Raw genomic sequence first — 13131 nt, forward strand, 5'->3', positions numbered from 1 at the left:
CGGTGGTTACCAGGGAAAAGGGGGGGGGGGGGTTGGGGGTGGGGGGAGGGCACAAAGGCTGAAGTGGTGTACCCACAACATTACTAACAATAATGTACAACTGAAATCTCACAAGGTTGTAATCTATCATAATCTTAATAAAAAAAAAAATGGCCACCTGTAGATTAGTTAGCAAGAAGGTTCTGATGTCAGTTTCCTGGTTGCGGTATTGCACTGTAGCTACATAAGATGTCCACACTGGGGGAAGCTGGGTATACTGTTGTTGCAACTTCTTGTGAGTTTATTTAAAAATTAAAAAAATAACTATTTGTATAAATTACTGAATTTTTTGGCACCCATTTCGGTTTTGAGCCCTATGTAAGTGCCTCGCTTGCCTTGCCCGGTCCTGGCCCTGCTCGTTCTGCCGTAAGTAGTGCTCAGATGACGGGCGACATCAACCAAGCAGCCGTCTCACTCTGCGAGCGTGCAGAAGCTTTAGCTTCCTCTTCCGGCCACAGAGACTGTGGCCCACGACATGTCCACCTGCCCAGACTCCCCTGCTAATTCTGTCCTTGGACCACACTCTCCTTCTCCCCTGCCTGCACCCTTTCTTTCCGTAAAGATTCTGCCGTGTTCGATGTGCAATAAGCAATCATGAGTAACACAGGATAAGCTTTTCTTTTTTGTCCTGCAGTCCAGTTCAAGTTCAGTAAAGATCCCTCTTGGTGTAAACGAATCATGTCACATCCCATTTTCAATTTTAGTTCTAAGTCAGCGTCTATAACTTAAACAAGTGCCCAAGCGATTCCAATGTGCCAGCCCAAGGAGAGAAACTTCCAGATCAGCAGCACCTGGGAACTTAGAAATGCCCGTTCTCAGGCCCCACCCCAGACCTGCTGAATCAGAAACTCTGGGAGCGGCTCAGCACTACGTGTTTGAAAAGCCCTGCAGGGGCCTCCGTGGCCGAGTGGGAAGTTCACCGTTCCTCTTCCGTGGTTCAGGGTTTCGCTGGTTGGGATCCCGGGCCAGGACGTGGCACCACTGGTCAGGCGGCGCTGAGGTGGCACCCTGCGTGCCACAACTAGAAGGACCCACAACTAAAATATACAACTATGTACTGGGGGCATTTGGGGAGAAAAAGCAGAAGAAAAAAAAAAGGTTGGCAACCTTTGTTAGCTTAGATGCCAATCTTTAAAAAATAAAAAAAAAAAAACCTGCAGGTGATTCTGACGCATGCTGGCCTCTGAGAAGCGCGGCTCCTCTTGGTGGGATGCTTGGAGCCACCCAGAGAGTCCCCGAGGCTGAGTCAGAGCCCTGACGCACTGAGTGAGTCCCCCAGGGAGGCCCGGGAGGCTCCGGGACCCCTGCTGCTCTCTGCTGCTCTCCTTGGATCGGCTGCATCTCTATTCCTGGTTCTCCAGCATCATTTTTCTTTTCTTTTTTTTTAATATTACATGTATATTTATATGTATTTAATTACTTCATTTATTTATTTTAATTTATTTTTTATTGTGGTAACATTGGTTTATAACATTATATAAACTTCAGCTGTACATCATTATATTTCAGTTTCTGTGTGGAATGCATCATGTTCATCACCAGAAGATTAATTACAATCCATCACCACACACATGTGCCTGATCACCCCTTTCCCTCCCCTCTGTCATCCCACCCCCTCCGGTAACCACCAATCCAATCTCCAATGCTATATGTTTGTTTGTCATTGTTTTTATCTTCTATTTATGAGTGAGATCATATGGTATTTGACTTTCTCCAGCTGACTTATTTCACTCAGCATAATACCCTCAAGGTCCATCCATGTTGTCCCAAATGGCAGGATTTCGTCATTTCTTATGGCTGAGTAGCATTCCATTGTGTATAAATACCACATCTTCTTTATCCATTCGTCCCTTGATGGGCACCTAGGTTGCTTCCAAGTCTTTCCTGTTGTGAATAGTGCTGCGATGAACAGAGGGGTGCGTGTATCTTTACACATTTGTGTTTTCATGTTCTTTGGATAAATACCCAGCAGTGGAATAGCTGGATCGTATGGTAGTTCTAGTCTTATTTTTTTGAGGAAGCTCCATGCTGTTTTCCATAGTGGCTGCACCAGTCTGCACTCCCACCAGCAGTGTATGAGAGTTCCCTTCTCTCCACATCCTCTCCAACACTTATTTCCTGTCTTGTTGATTATAGCCATTCTGACAGACATGAGGTGATATCTCATTTTAGTTTTGATTTGCATTTCCCTGATAGTTAATGATCTTGAACGTCTTTTCAGTGCCTGTTGGCCATCTGTATATCATCTTTGGAGAAAGGTCTGTTCAGATCTTTTGCCCATTTTTTAATTGGATTGTTAGCTTTTTTGTGGTTGACATGTATGAGTTTTTTCCATATTTTGGTTGTTAACCCCTTATCAGCTATATGGTTTACAAATGTCTTCTCCCAGTTGTCTTTTCATCTTGTTGATTTTTGCTATGCAGAAGGTTTTTAGTTTGATGTAGTCCCGTTTGTTTATTTTTTTCTATTGTTTCCTTTGCCTGATCAGACATGGGACTTGAAAATATGCTGCTAAGACTGATGTTGAAGAGCGTACTACCTGTGTTTTCTTCTAGAAGTTTCCTGGTTTCAGGTCTTACATTCAAGTCTTTAATCCATTTTGAGTTAATTTTTGTGTATGATATAAGATAGTGGTCTACTTTCCTTCTTTTGCATGTGGCTGTCCAGTTTTCCCAACACCATTTATTGAAGAGACTGTCCTTTCTCCACTGTATGTTCTTGGCTCCCTTGTTGAAAATTAGCTGTCCGTAGATGTGTGGCTTTATTTCTGGGCTCTCGATTCTGTTTCACTGATCTGTGTGTCTGTTTTTGTGCCAGTACCAAGCTGTTTTGGTTAATATAGCTTTATAGTATATTTTGAAATCAGGGAGTAGGATACCAGTTTTGTTCTTTCTTCTCAGGATTCCTTGGCTATTCAGAGTCTTTTGTTGTTCCACATAAATTTTAGGATTCTTTGTTCTATTTCTGTGAAAAATGTTGTTGGAACTTTGATAGGGATTGCACTGAATCTGTAGATTGCTATAGGAAGTATGGACATTTTTAACTATTTTAATTCTTCCAATCCAAAAGCACGGAACATCTTTCCATTTCTTTGTGTCTTCTTCAATTTCTTTCCACAATGTTTTATAGTTTCCGATGTACAGATCTTTCACCTCTTTGGGAAAGTGTACTCCTAGGTACTTTATTCTTTTTGTTACAATTGTAAATGGGATTGTATTCTTAATTTCTCCTTCTGCTACTTTGTTGTCAGTATATACAGACGCAACTGATTTTGTATCCTGCAACTATGCATATTCATTTATTCTTTCTAAAAGTTTTTTGGTGAGTTCTTTAGGATTTTCTGTATGTAAAATCATGTCATCTGCAAATAGTGACAGTTTCACTTCTTCCTTTTGGATCCCTTTTATTTCTTTTTCTTGCCTGATTGCTCTGCCTAAGACTTCCAACACTATGTTAAATAAGAGTGGTGTGGGGCCACCCCGGTGGTGCAGCAGTTGAGTTCATACATTCTGCTTCTTGGCAGTCCAGGGTTCACTGTTTTGGATCCCAGGTGTGGACATGGCACCACTTGGCAAAAAAGCCATGCTGTGGTAGGCGTCCCATATATAAAGTAGAGGAAGATGGGCATGGATGTCTGCTCAGGGCCAGTCTTCCTCAGCAAAAAGAGAATTGGCAGTAGTTAGCTCAGGGCTAATCTTCCTCAAAAAAAAAAAAAAAAAAAAAAAGAGTGATGAAAGTGGGCATCCTTGTCTGGTTCTTGTTCTTGAAGAGACAACTTTCAGTTTTTCTCCATTGAGAATGATATTAGCTGTGGGTTTGTCATATATGGCCTTTCTTATGTTGAAGTACTTTCCTTCTATATCCATTTTATTCAGTTTTTATCATAAATGGATGCTGTATCTTGTTAAATGCTTTCTTTGCATCTATTGAGATGATCCTGTGATTTTTATTCTTCATTTTGTTAATGTGGTGTATCACATTGATTAATTTGCAGATATTGAACCATCCCTGCATCTCTGGAATAAATCTCACTTGATCATGGTGTATGATCTTTTTAATGTATTGTATTTGATTTGCTAGTCTTTTGTTGACGATTTTTGGATTGATGTTCATCAGTGATGTTGGCCTGTAATTTTGTTTTTTTGTGTTGTCCTTGTCTGCTTTTGGTATCAGGGTAATGCTGGCTTTGTAGAATGAGTTAGGAAGCTTCCTCTCCTCTTCAATTTTGGAAGAGTTTGAGAAGGATAGGTATTAAGACTTCTTTGAATGTTTGGTAGAATTCACCAGGGAAGCCATCTGGTCCTGGACTTTTATTTTTGGGGAGGTTTTGATTACTGTTTCAAGCTCCTTACTGGTGATTGGTCTATTCAAATTCTCTATTTCTTCTTGATTCATTTTTGGAAGGTTGTATTATCCTAAGAATTTATCCAATTCTTCTAGATTATCCAATTTGTTGGAGTATAGTTTTTGTAGCATTCTCTTATAGTCTTTTGTAGTCCATTGAAATTTCTCCTCTTTCTTTTCTGATTTTATTTATTTGAGGCGTCTCATTTTTTCTTGGTGAGTCTAGTTAAAGGTTTGTCAATTTTGTTTATCTTTTCAAAGAACCAGCTCTTGCTTTCATTGATTTTTTTAATTGTTTTTTTTTTAGTCTCTATTTCATTTATTTCTGCTCTGATTTTTATTATTTCCTTCCTTCTATTGATTTTGGGCTTTGTTTATTCTTCTTTTTCCAGTTCCTTAGGTGCACTGTTAGATTTTTTTATTTGAGATTTTTCTTGTTTGTTGAGGTAGACCTGTATTGCTATAAACTTCCCTCTTAGAACCACTTTTGCTGTGTCCCATAACTTTTGGCATGTTGTATTTTCATTCTCTTTGTCTCTGGGTATTTTTTGAATCCTCCTTTGATTTCTTCATTGACCCAATCGTTGTTCAGTAGCATTTTGTTTAATCTCCACATTTTTGTGACTTCTCTGGTTTTCTTCCTGTATTGATTTCTAGTTTCATCCCGTTGTGGTCAGAAAAGATGCTTGGTATTATTTTGATCTTCTTAAATTTATTGAGACTTGTTTTGTGGCCTAATATGTGATCAGTCCTGGAGAATGTTCCATGTTCATTTGAAAAGAATCTATATTCTGCAGTTTTTGGATCTAATGTTCTGTGTGTATCTACTAAGTCCATCTGGTCTAATGTGTCATTTAAGGTCAATGTTTCCTTATTGATCCTCTGTTTGGATGATCTATCCATTGGTGTAAGTGGAGTTAAAGTCCCCTACTATTATTGTGTTACTGTCTATTTCTCCTTTTATGTCTGTTAATAATTGCTTTATATATTTAGGTGCTCCTATGTTGGGTACATAGATATTTGCAAGTGTTATATCCTTTTGTTGGATTGTTCCCTTTATCATTTTGTAGTGCCCTTCTTTGTTTCTTGTTACAGTTTTTGTTTTAAAATCTATTTTGTCTGATATAAACATTGCTACCCCATCTTTCTTTTCATTGCCATTTGCGTGGAATATCTTTTTCCATCCCTTCACTTTCTGTTTGTAAGGGTCTTTATGTCTGAAATGTGTCTCTTGTATGCAGCATATATATGAGTCTTGTTTTTTTTTTTTTTTTTATCCAATCAGCCACCCTATGCCTTTTGATTGGAGTATTTAGTCCACTGACATTTAAAGTAGCTATTGATCAGTATGTATTTACTGCCATTTTGTTGCTTTTTTTCTGGCTGTTTTAGGAGGTCTTCTCTGATCCTTTCTTTTTCTCTTGCTCTTTTCCCTTGTGGCATATGTCTTGCTTTAGTATTATGTTTGGGTTCCTTTCTCTTAATTTTTTGTGTATTTATTATAGTTTTCTGGTTTGTGATTACCATGAAGTTCATATATAATAACCTAAGTATATGGCAATCTATATTAAGTTGATGATCTCTTTAGTTCAACCTCTTTCTAAAAGCTCTATTCTTTCACTCTCCTCCTCCCACATTTTATATTTTTCATATCATATCTAACCTGTTTTTGTGTGTGTATCTGTCACCCTCTTATCATGGAAATAGGTAATTTTAGTACTTTGGTCTTTTGACCTTCACGTTAGCTTTATGGGTGGTTGATCTGCTACCTTTACTGTATTTTTTGCCTTTACCAGTGTTTTTATTGCGTTTTTTTTTTTTTTTGATAATTTTCTTATTCCTATTTGTGGTCTTCTTTTTCCCACTTAAATAAGTCTCTTTAGCATTTCTTGTAAGACTGGTTTCTTGGTGATAAACTCCTTTAATTTTTGCTTGTCTGGGAAACTCTTTATCTCTCCTTCCATTCTGAATGATAACCTTGCCAGGTAGAGTATTCTTGGCTGTAGGTTTTTTTCTTCAGCACTTTAAATATATTGTACCATTTCCTTCTAGACTGTAAGGTTTCTGCTGAGAAGTCAGCTGATAGCCTTATGAGGTTTCCTTTGCAGGTAACTTGTTGCCTTTCTCTTGTGGCTTTTAGGATTCTCTCTTTGTCTTTAATTCTTGACATTTTAATTATAATGTGTCTTGGTGTGGGCCTCTTTGAGTTTATCTTGTTTGGTGCACTCTGTGCTTCTTATACCTGGATGTCTGTTTCCTTCCTTAGGTTAGGACAGTTTTCAGCTATTATTTCTTCAAATAGATTTTCTGCCCCTTTGTCTCTCTCTTCTCCTTTTGGGGCACCTCTAATATGAATGTTAGTGTGCTTGATATTGTCCCAGAGTTCTCTTAGACTGTCCTCATTCTTTTTAATTCTTTTTCCTTTATCTGTTCAGCTTGGGTGATTTCCTCTAGTCTTTCTTTCAGCACACTGATCCATTCTTCTGTATCATCTACTCTGCTATTGAGTTCCTCTAGTGAATTTTTCATTTCCAGTATTGTATTCTTCGTTTCTGATTGGTTCTTTTTTATATTTTCCAATTCTTTGTTGAAGTTCTCACTGGGTTCATCCATTCTTCTCCCAAGATCAGTGAGCATCCTTATGACTTTTTGTTTGAACTTTTTGTCACATAGATTATTTCTGTTTTGTTTAGTTCTTTTTCTCAGGTTTTGTCCTGTTCCATTACTTGGAATGTATTTCTTTGCCTCCTCACTTTGCCTCTTTCTCTGTGCATAGGTTAGCTATGTCTCCTGATCTTGGAGAGATGGTCTTATGTAAGAGATGCCTTAGGTAGCTTCCCTCTTGTCACCAGTTCCAAATGTTCAGGTGTGCCCCTGTGTGGGCTACATGTGTCCTTCTATTGTGACCTGGTTGCTCTTGCTGCAGGTGCCCAGGGAGGGTAGGCTGTCCCCCTGTCCAGCTGGTTGTAATTCTTAGCTGCGTGTGGCTGCTATGGACCCTTCAATCACTTTATCATGTTTGGCGAGCCCCAGCACAGTTGGATGCAAGGACTAATAGCACATTCCTGTTGCAGTTTTTCTGTTAAGTGAGTAGGCCCACAGCATGGCTAGTTGGTAGGCTCAGAAGCTTACAGTTGCTGTAGGCTTCCAGCCTGCAAGGCTCTTATCAGCTCTCTCAAAACTGCAGCTGAGTGTGGCTGGCCCCAGGCATGGGAGCATTCAGTAGTTTCAGGCTTTGGAAGGAGGTGCTGATCCCCTATGTGGCTGTTTGAGAAGCACAAGTCTTCTGCAGCTGACAAGCTCCACTGCCCACACACCATCAACACAGTCCTGCCCTATACGCATGCCCCAACCCCTGAAGCAGACCCAGTCACCCCACTGCAGAGGACCCACACACTCCACCCTCTCCTCATGCACACCCACACTCTGAAGGTGGACCCTCTCACCCAGCTACTGAGGACCCACGCACCCAGCCTATGCAGGCCCACAAGTCACCCAAGGGCTTGCCATTGGGTGGGGCCAGTCCCTAGGGTGGGCTGCCTGCCCTGGCTGAGCTGGATTAAATCAGTACTCTACTGAGTGGGGTGGACCCTGGACTAACAGGCCAGGGGAAGAACTCCAATGGCGTTTGCCAGTGTCTGTGTCAGCACACCTGTACTTGGTCACAGTAATGGCTGCTGCCAATGTCTCAGTCCCCAGAGAGGTCTCACCTCTCACCAAGATGCACCCAGAGCCTATCAGGTGAGTCTCTTTTCACCAAAGGACTGTGCACCTTTAGGTCTTTTGCACACAAAAGACTTTGTGACTTTAGGTTGCTTTCTGAAATGGTTGAATGTGTGCATGGGCCCTTTAAGAGCTGGCTTTTTTCCCCTTAATGTCTGATAGCTTTTCTAGGAGTATTCTCTGTTGTAGTTAGTAACCAGCAAAGCCTGATGTTGTGACACTCGTCTCAGTTGTGCTGAGTCCAGAAGCTGCTTATAGCAGTAATGCTCCCCTGCTCAGGTTCCTGCTCCCCGCCTGCCATGAAGTGCTGCAACTCAAGGTGGCTTTTTTCTCTTCAGAAAGGAATTTCCGTCTCTCCACATCAGGCAGGACTGTCCCTTGTTGCAGGGTTCTTCTCGTCCAGTTTTCAGTTCTCTCTCAGGTGTAATTGTTCCAAGAGTAGTTGTAAATTGGTTGTGTCCACAGGAGGAGGTGAGTTCAGAGTTGGCCTGTGCTGCCACCTTGGCACCAACCCTTCAGCATCATTTTCTCTGGGCATTTCAGAGAAACCAAAGATCTTCCCCAACAATAGTCTAATCAGTTAAGAGGAAATAAAATGCTTTCATGGCAATGCCATTCCAACACCCATAGCTTTTAGGGAGGCTCCTTTGATTTGTGTTGATTTTAGCTTGCATGTTCATTTTCTTTCTCTTCTGGGCTCCCACAGGATGACTAACACCTCAAAAACATAAAAGAATGATTGTTCATAACCTAGTCTGGAAGAGGCAAAATTCACTGGGGATATCATTTATTCCTGATAAAATGCTTAAATAACTTTCTCATTAAATTTAGAAATATTAAGATGTGTTCTGAGAAACCAGTGTTAAAAAGGAGATGACCAGGCCCAAAATGGAGTCACTTGTGTTAGGCCCAGCAAACCAAGACTTAATACATAATCTAAAGACAGTTTCAACCTTCCCCAGGAATGTGACTTTTAACCAGTGAACCTGGAATTTCCTGGTTAGCCCTACAAGGTTATCCCCTGATAGACCCCTTTTGTTCCCCTTAGGAGGGCAGCCTTGCCTAAACCAATGCATGCTTTGCTAATAATTTCCTTTTTTCTCCTCTCTCTCTCCCTTTAAAAACCTCTCCTTTTCTGCAGCTCAGTGGAGCTCCTTTCTATTTGCTAGATGGGATGTGGCCCAATTCATGAATCATTCAATAAAGCCGATTTAATCTTTTAAATTACTCAGTTGAATTTTTTTGTTTAACTTCAGTCCCCCACTCCACTGTCACTCCACATCTAGTGACAGTTAACCAAACACTCTGACCTTTCTGAATCTGGCCTAATGTTGATAATCTTAACATTTCCTTATCCAGTAACATAACCCTACTCAATGTGAAGGGTGGCTGCTGGGTGGCTTCCTTCTTCCAGCAAGATTATAACAAAACTTTTGTGTGTGCTCATTACTTACAGTCTGAAAGGTTTTTAATACAAACTGTATAAACATTATAACGTCGCTAAACACAATTTCATGCAATGCAAACAGTACAAAAGTATAAATAGTAGTAATTGATAGTCTGCTGCAGAATTCCACTTCCCAAGGGTAACGGATTCTAGTGTGGGGTGTGTCCTTCCGCGCCATTTCCCATTCATTCACTCATTCATGAATACCCAATATTTGTCCATCACCTATATAGTCTCAAGCTGAGTGCACGGGATACAATTATGATGAGTAAAACACTGTTCTTTAACTCATGGATGTTACATAAATACGCATACAAACTCTCATATGCAATTGGTTGAGTTATTAATAAAGAAACTAACTCCCATCTCAGCTTTCTTTTCCTGCTGTGGATTCACCAAGGCGGGGTAAAGACCTCCTTTACCAGCTCTGACCATAGGAAGGAATGACGGATTTTGCTGCCCTCTCCCCCACTTTTCCCCTCCACTGCCTCAGCCCACCATTGCTAGCTTTGGTTTCAGACCCAATAGGTAGATTAAGGTGAATAGTCCTGGAGAAGGATCCAAGGAGCAGAGGAGATCACAGCAGCCTGGGGGAGGGAGGAAAGTGGAGAAGGGAGATCCTCACCTTCAGTCCTGAGAGAAGGGAGGGGTTTGGGGGCCTGGAGGGAGCAGTGACCATGCCCTCCTGTGCCCAGCGCTCCAAGGGGTCTGATTTCAAGAGGGCTGAGGAGGCGCTATACTAGGCATGTCCACTGGGGGGCCTGGTGCAAGGTCCCCCCCCAGTCAGGGATCCAAGGCGCTGACCTTTGAAATGGACCACTAGAGGTTGGGTACTGGATGCCTTACTGGGACCAGGGTGGACTCAAGGACGGAGCTACTTCCTCAAATCCTCTGGACTGATACTCCCTCCAGGACTCCTGCATGGCCCTGAGGCGGTGAAAACTGACACTGTGCATCCCATCGCTCTGGTCCGTGGAGACTGGGAGCCAGATGTAATTTGATTTAGGAAAATAAAACACAACATTTCCTGAGTCTAAGTGGTGGGAAGCAAATTTATACCCATTACACACCACACACATACTCACGCTCATAAAACTCCTTAGTTTCATTTATTAACTCCCAATTCTGCATTATCATTCTTTTTATAGCACAGAGAATACAACTAGACCAGAAGCCTCTTTCTTGCTGGGGATGGGGCTTGTCACGGATTTTGTTGGAACTGTGCGGCCCTCAGAAAGAATGCTGAGTGGTTTACTCGAGAATGAACAGATCTTATGCCCTTACAAGGCCTTGACTGCCTGAGCAATATTTACGGCTGCGTGAGGCAGCTTGGTGTGGCAGACAGCTTCCTGAAGAGGTGAATTTCCACAGGGCACTCCCAGGGACCATTTGGGGGTCACAGGCTCACTGAGGGATTGGGCGTCCCTTCCTCAGCTAAAGCATGTCTGCTTTAAAAAACAAAACAAAACAAACAAAAAACAAACCTATGTTATTGAGGTATAATTTACACACACTAAATTGTACCCCTTTCAGTGTGAAGTTCAAACAGTTTTGACAAATATATACACCACCACCACAACCAACATACAGAACCATTTCATTACCCCCAAAGTGGACCAAAGTTCCCTCAGCCACTTTGCTACAAGCCTTCCGGCCGCTGACCCAGGCGGCCACTGATTTGCTCTCCAGCGGCGTAGATCGGCTCTGCTTTTTTTAAACTACCGTGTAAGTGGGGTCAGACAGTGTGCACTCTTGTACCTGCCGTCCTTCACGCAGCACAACTGTTGTGAGATTCATCCATGGTCTGGGGATCTCAGTGCTTCATCTCTTTTTATTGCTGAGTTGTAGTCCACTGGGTAGATCAGTCTGCTGATCTAGTCACCTGCTGATGATCATTTGAGGTGTTTCCAGTCTTGTTAATTGTGAGAAAGCAAAGCGGCTTGGCTCTTATATGTTTCATATACTCGGGTTTGTGTATCATTTCAGTTGAAAAAAGCGTTTGGCTTGAAAAAGGGAAGGAAGGAAAGGGAGAGTGGGGGGAAGGGAGGAGGGAAGAAAAGGGAGAAGGCTGAAAGGGGGAGAAAGAAGGAAGGAAGGAAGGAAGGAGCTCACCGGTGATATAGAAAAAGCTTGGTCTTTGGAGACAGAGACACAGCTGACGCTGCTTCTACTTTCTTCAGCCTAAGTGACCACACTTTTTATTGCGTCAGTTCTCTTATTTGTAAAATGAGGACACTACCACCAGGGTTATTGAGAGGATCAAATTCAAAGAGATCGCATATGTAAAGTGCATAGCGAGTGCTCAGAAGCGGCATTTGTCTCCCATCTCCCTGCCTGGGAGAGAGCAGGGCCAGCTGGAAGAGCTCGCTGGCCTGTTTGGCTCAGCAGAGCAGATGTGCATGAGTAATTTCCAATCAGTGTCACTCTGAGGCTGTCTGTGAGTTTAGATGATTGAGCCCAAGTGCATATTGTCTGATTCAAACTGTATTCTGTGGACTTCTGGTCATTTCTAATCATGCTCTAAATAACTCTTTTTGAACTGATTAACTATGCAAAGTCCTAATGCATCCTGGGTTATCTTTAGCCTTGTAGGGGATGTTAGATAAAATGGAGAGAATTTGAGTTTGCTGTTTGGTTAGAGCGGAATTTAGTTCTACCAGCTAATTGCTAGGAAATTCCTTGAGAAACAGGCTCACCACACACTGGGGCTGAGTTCATGAGCTTAACATTATGGCAGGATGTTCTGAGAGAGGCAGAAGCTTGGCTCAAGCCCTGTGCCGCAGATTCTAAAGACCTGGATCGTCCAATCTCACCCGTGGGAGTCAGAGAAAAAGAGCTGCTGAAACATGCAGTCACTTGAAAAGTAACCACCTGAAGCTCCTGGAAAAGCAGAGGAGCTTAGGAAGGTCATGCCAAATCTCACGAGGACGGAGACTAGGCCAAGAGCGAGAAGATGGGAGTCTTGTGATGGTTCTGCCTCTAGTTCTTGCAAATCCCTTTGGGGGTTTGGTTTCTTCATCTGCAGTGAAGGGGTTTGGCCAAGGTCACTGCCAGCTCTGACATTCTATCATCTTGTGATTCTGATTAATCCACAGATACCGGGTGCTGAGAACTTGGCTACTGGAACAGCTTCTGATGCTGATCCAGCCCCATAGGAAGCAATTCTTACAGAAGTAGGAGCTGGGAGCATTCGTGAGGCAAAAAGACAAAAGTAATGAAGCTGGGGGTGGGCAGTTAGGGGAACAGGTGGTCCAGGTTTTGATGTGCTGTGTTTTGGGTAAAGGTATGACATTACCGGATACATTCTTGAAGGCAACTAGAATGCAAACCTGGAGTATAGATGCTGCAGAAGGAGAGTGGGGATCATTGGGAAATCAGTTTCAACAGATATTTGCTGCGCACCTCCTGGTGCAAGCACTCGTCCACATAATCAACAAGCATTTACTTAGCACCTATTACGTCAAGGATCACACTGTGTACTGTGGAAATACCAAAAAGAAAGGAGACTCAGACTTGTTTTCAGAATTTACAATACAAGTAGCATTTGGATAAAACAACAGGAATTATGCTACAGGACA

The sequence above is a fragment of the Equus przewalskii genome, chromosome 28, assembly GCF_037783145.1.
Source record: "Equus przewalskii isolate Varuska chromosome 28, EquPr2, whole genome shotgun sequence".
NCBI classification, from domain to species: domain Eukaryota; kingdom Metazoa; phylum Chordata; class Mammalia; order Perissodactyla; family Equidae; genus Equus; species Equus przewalskii.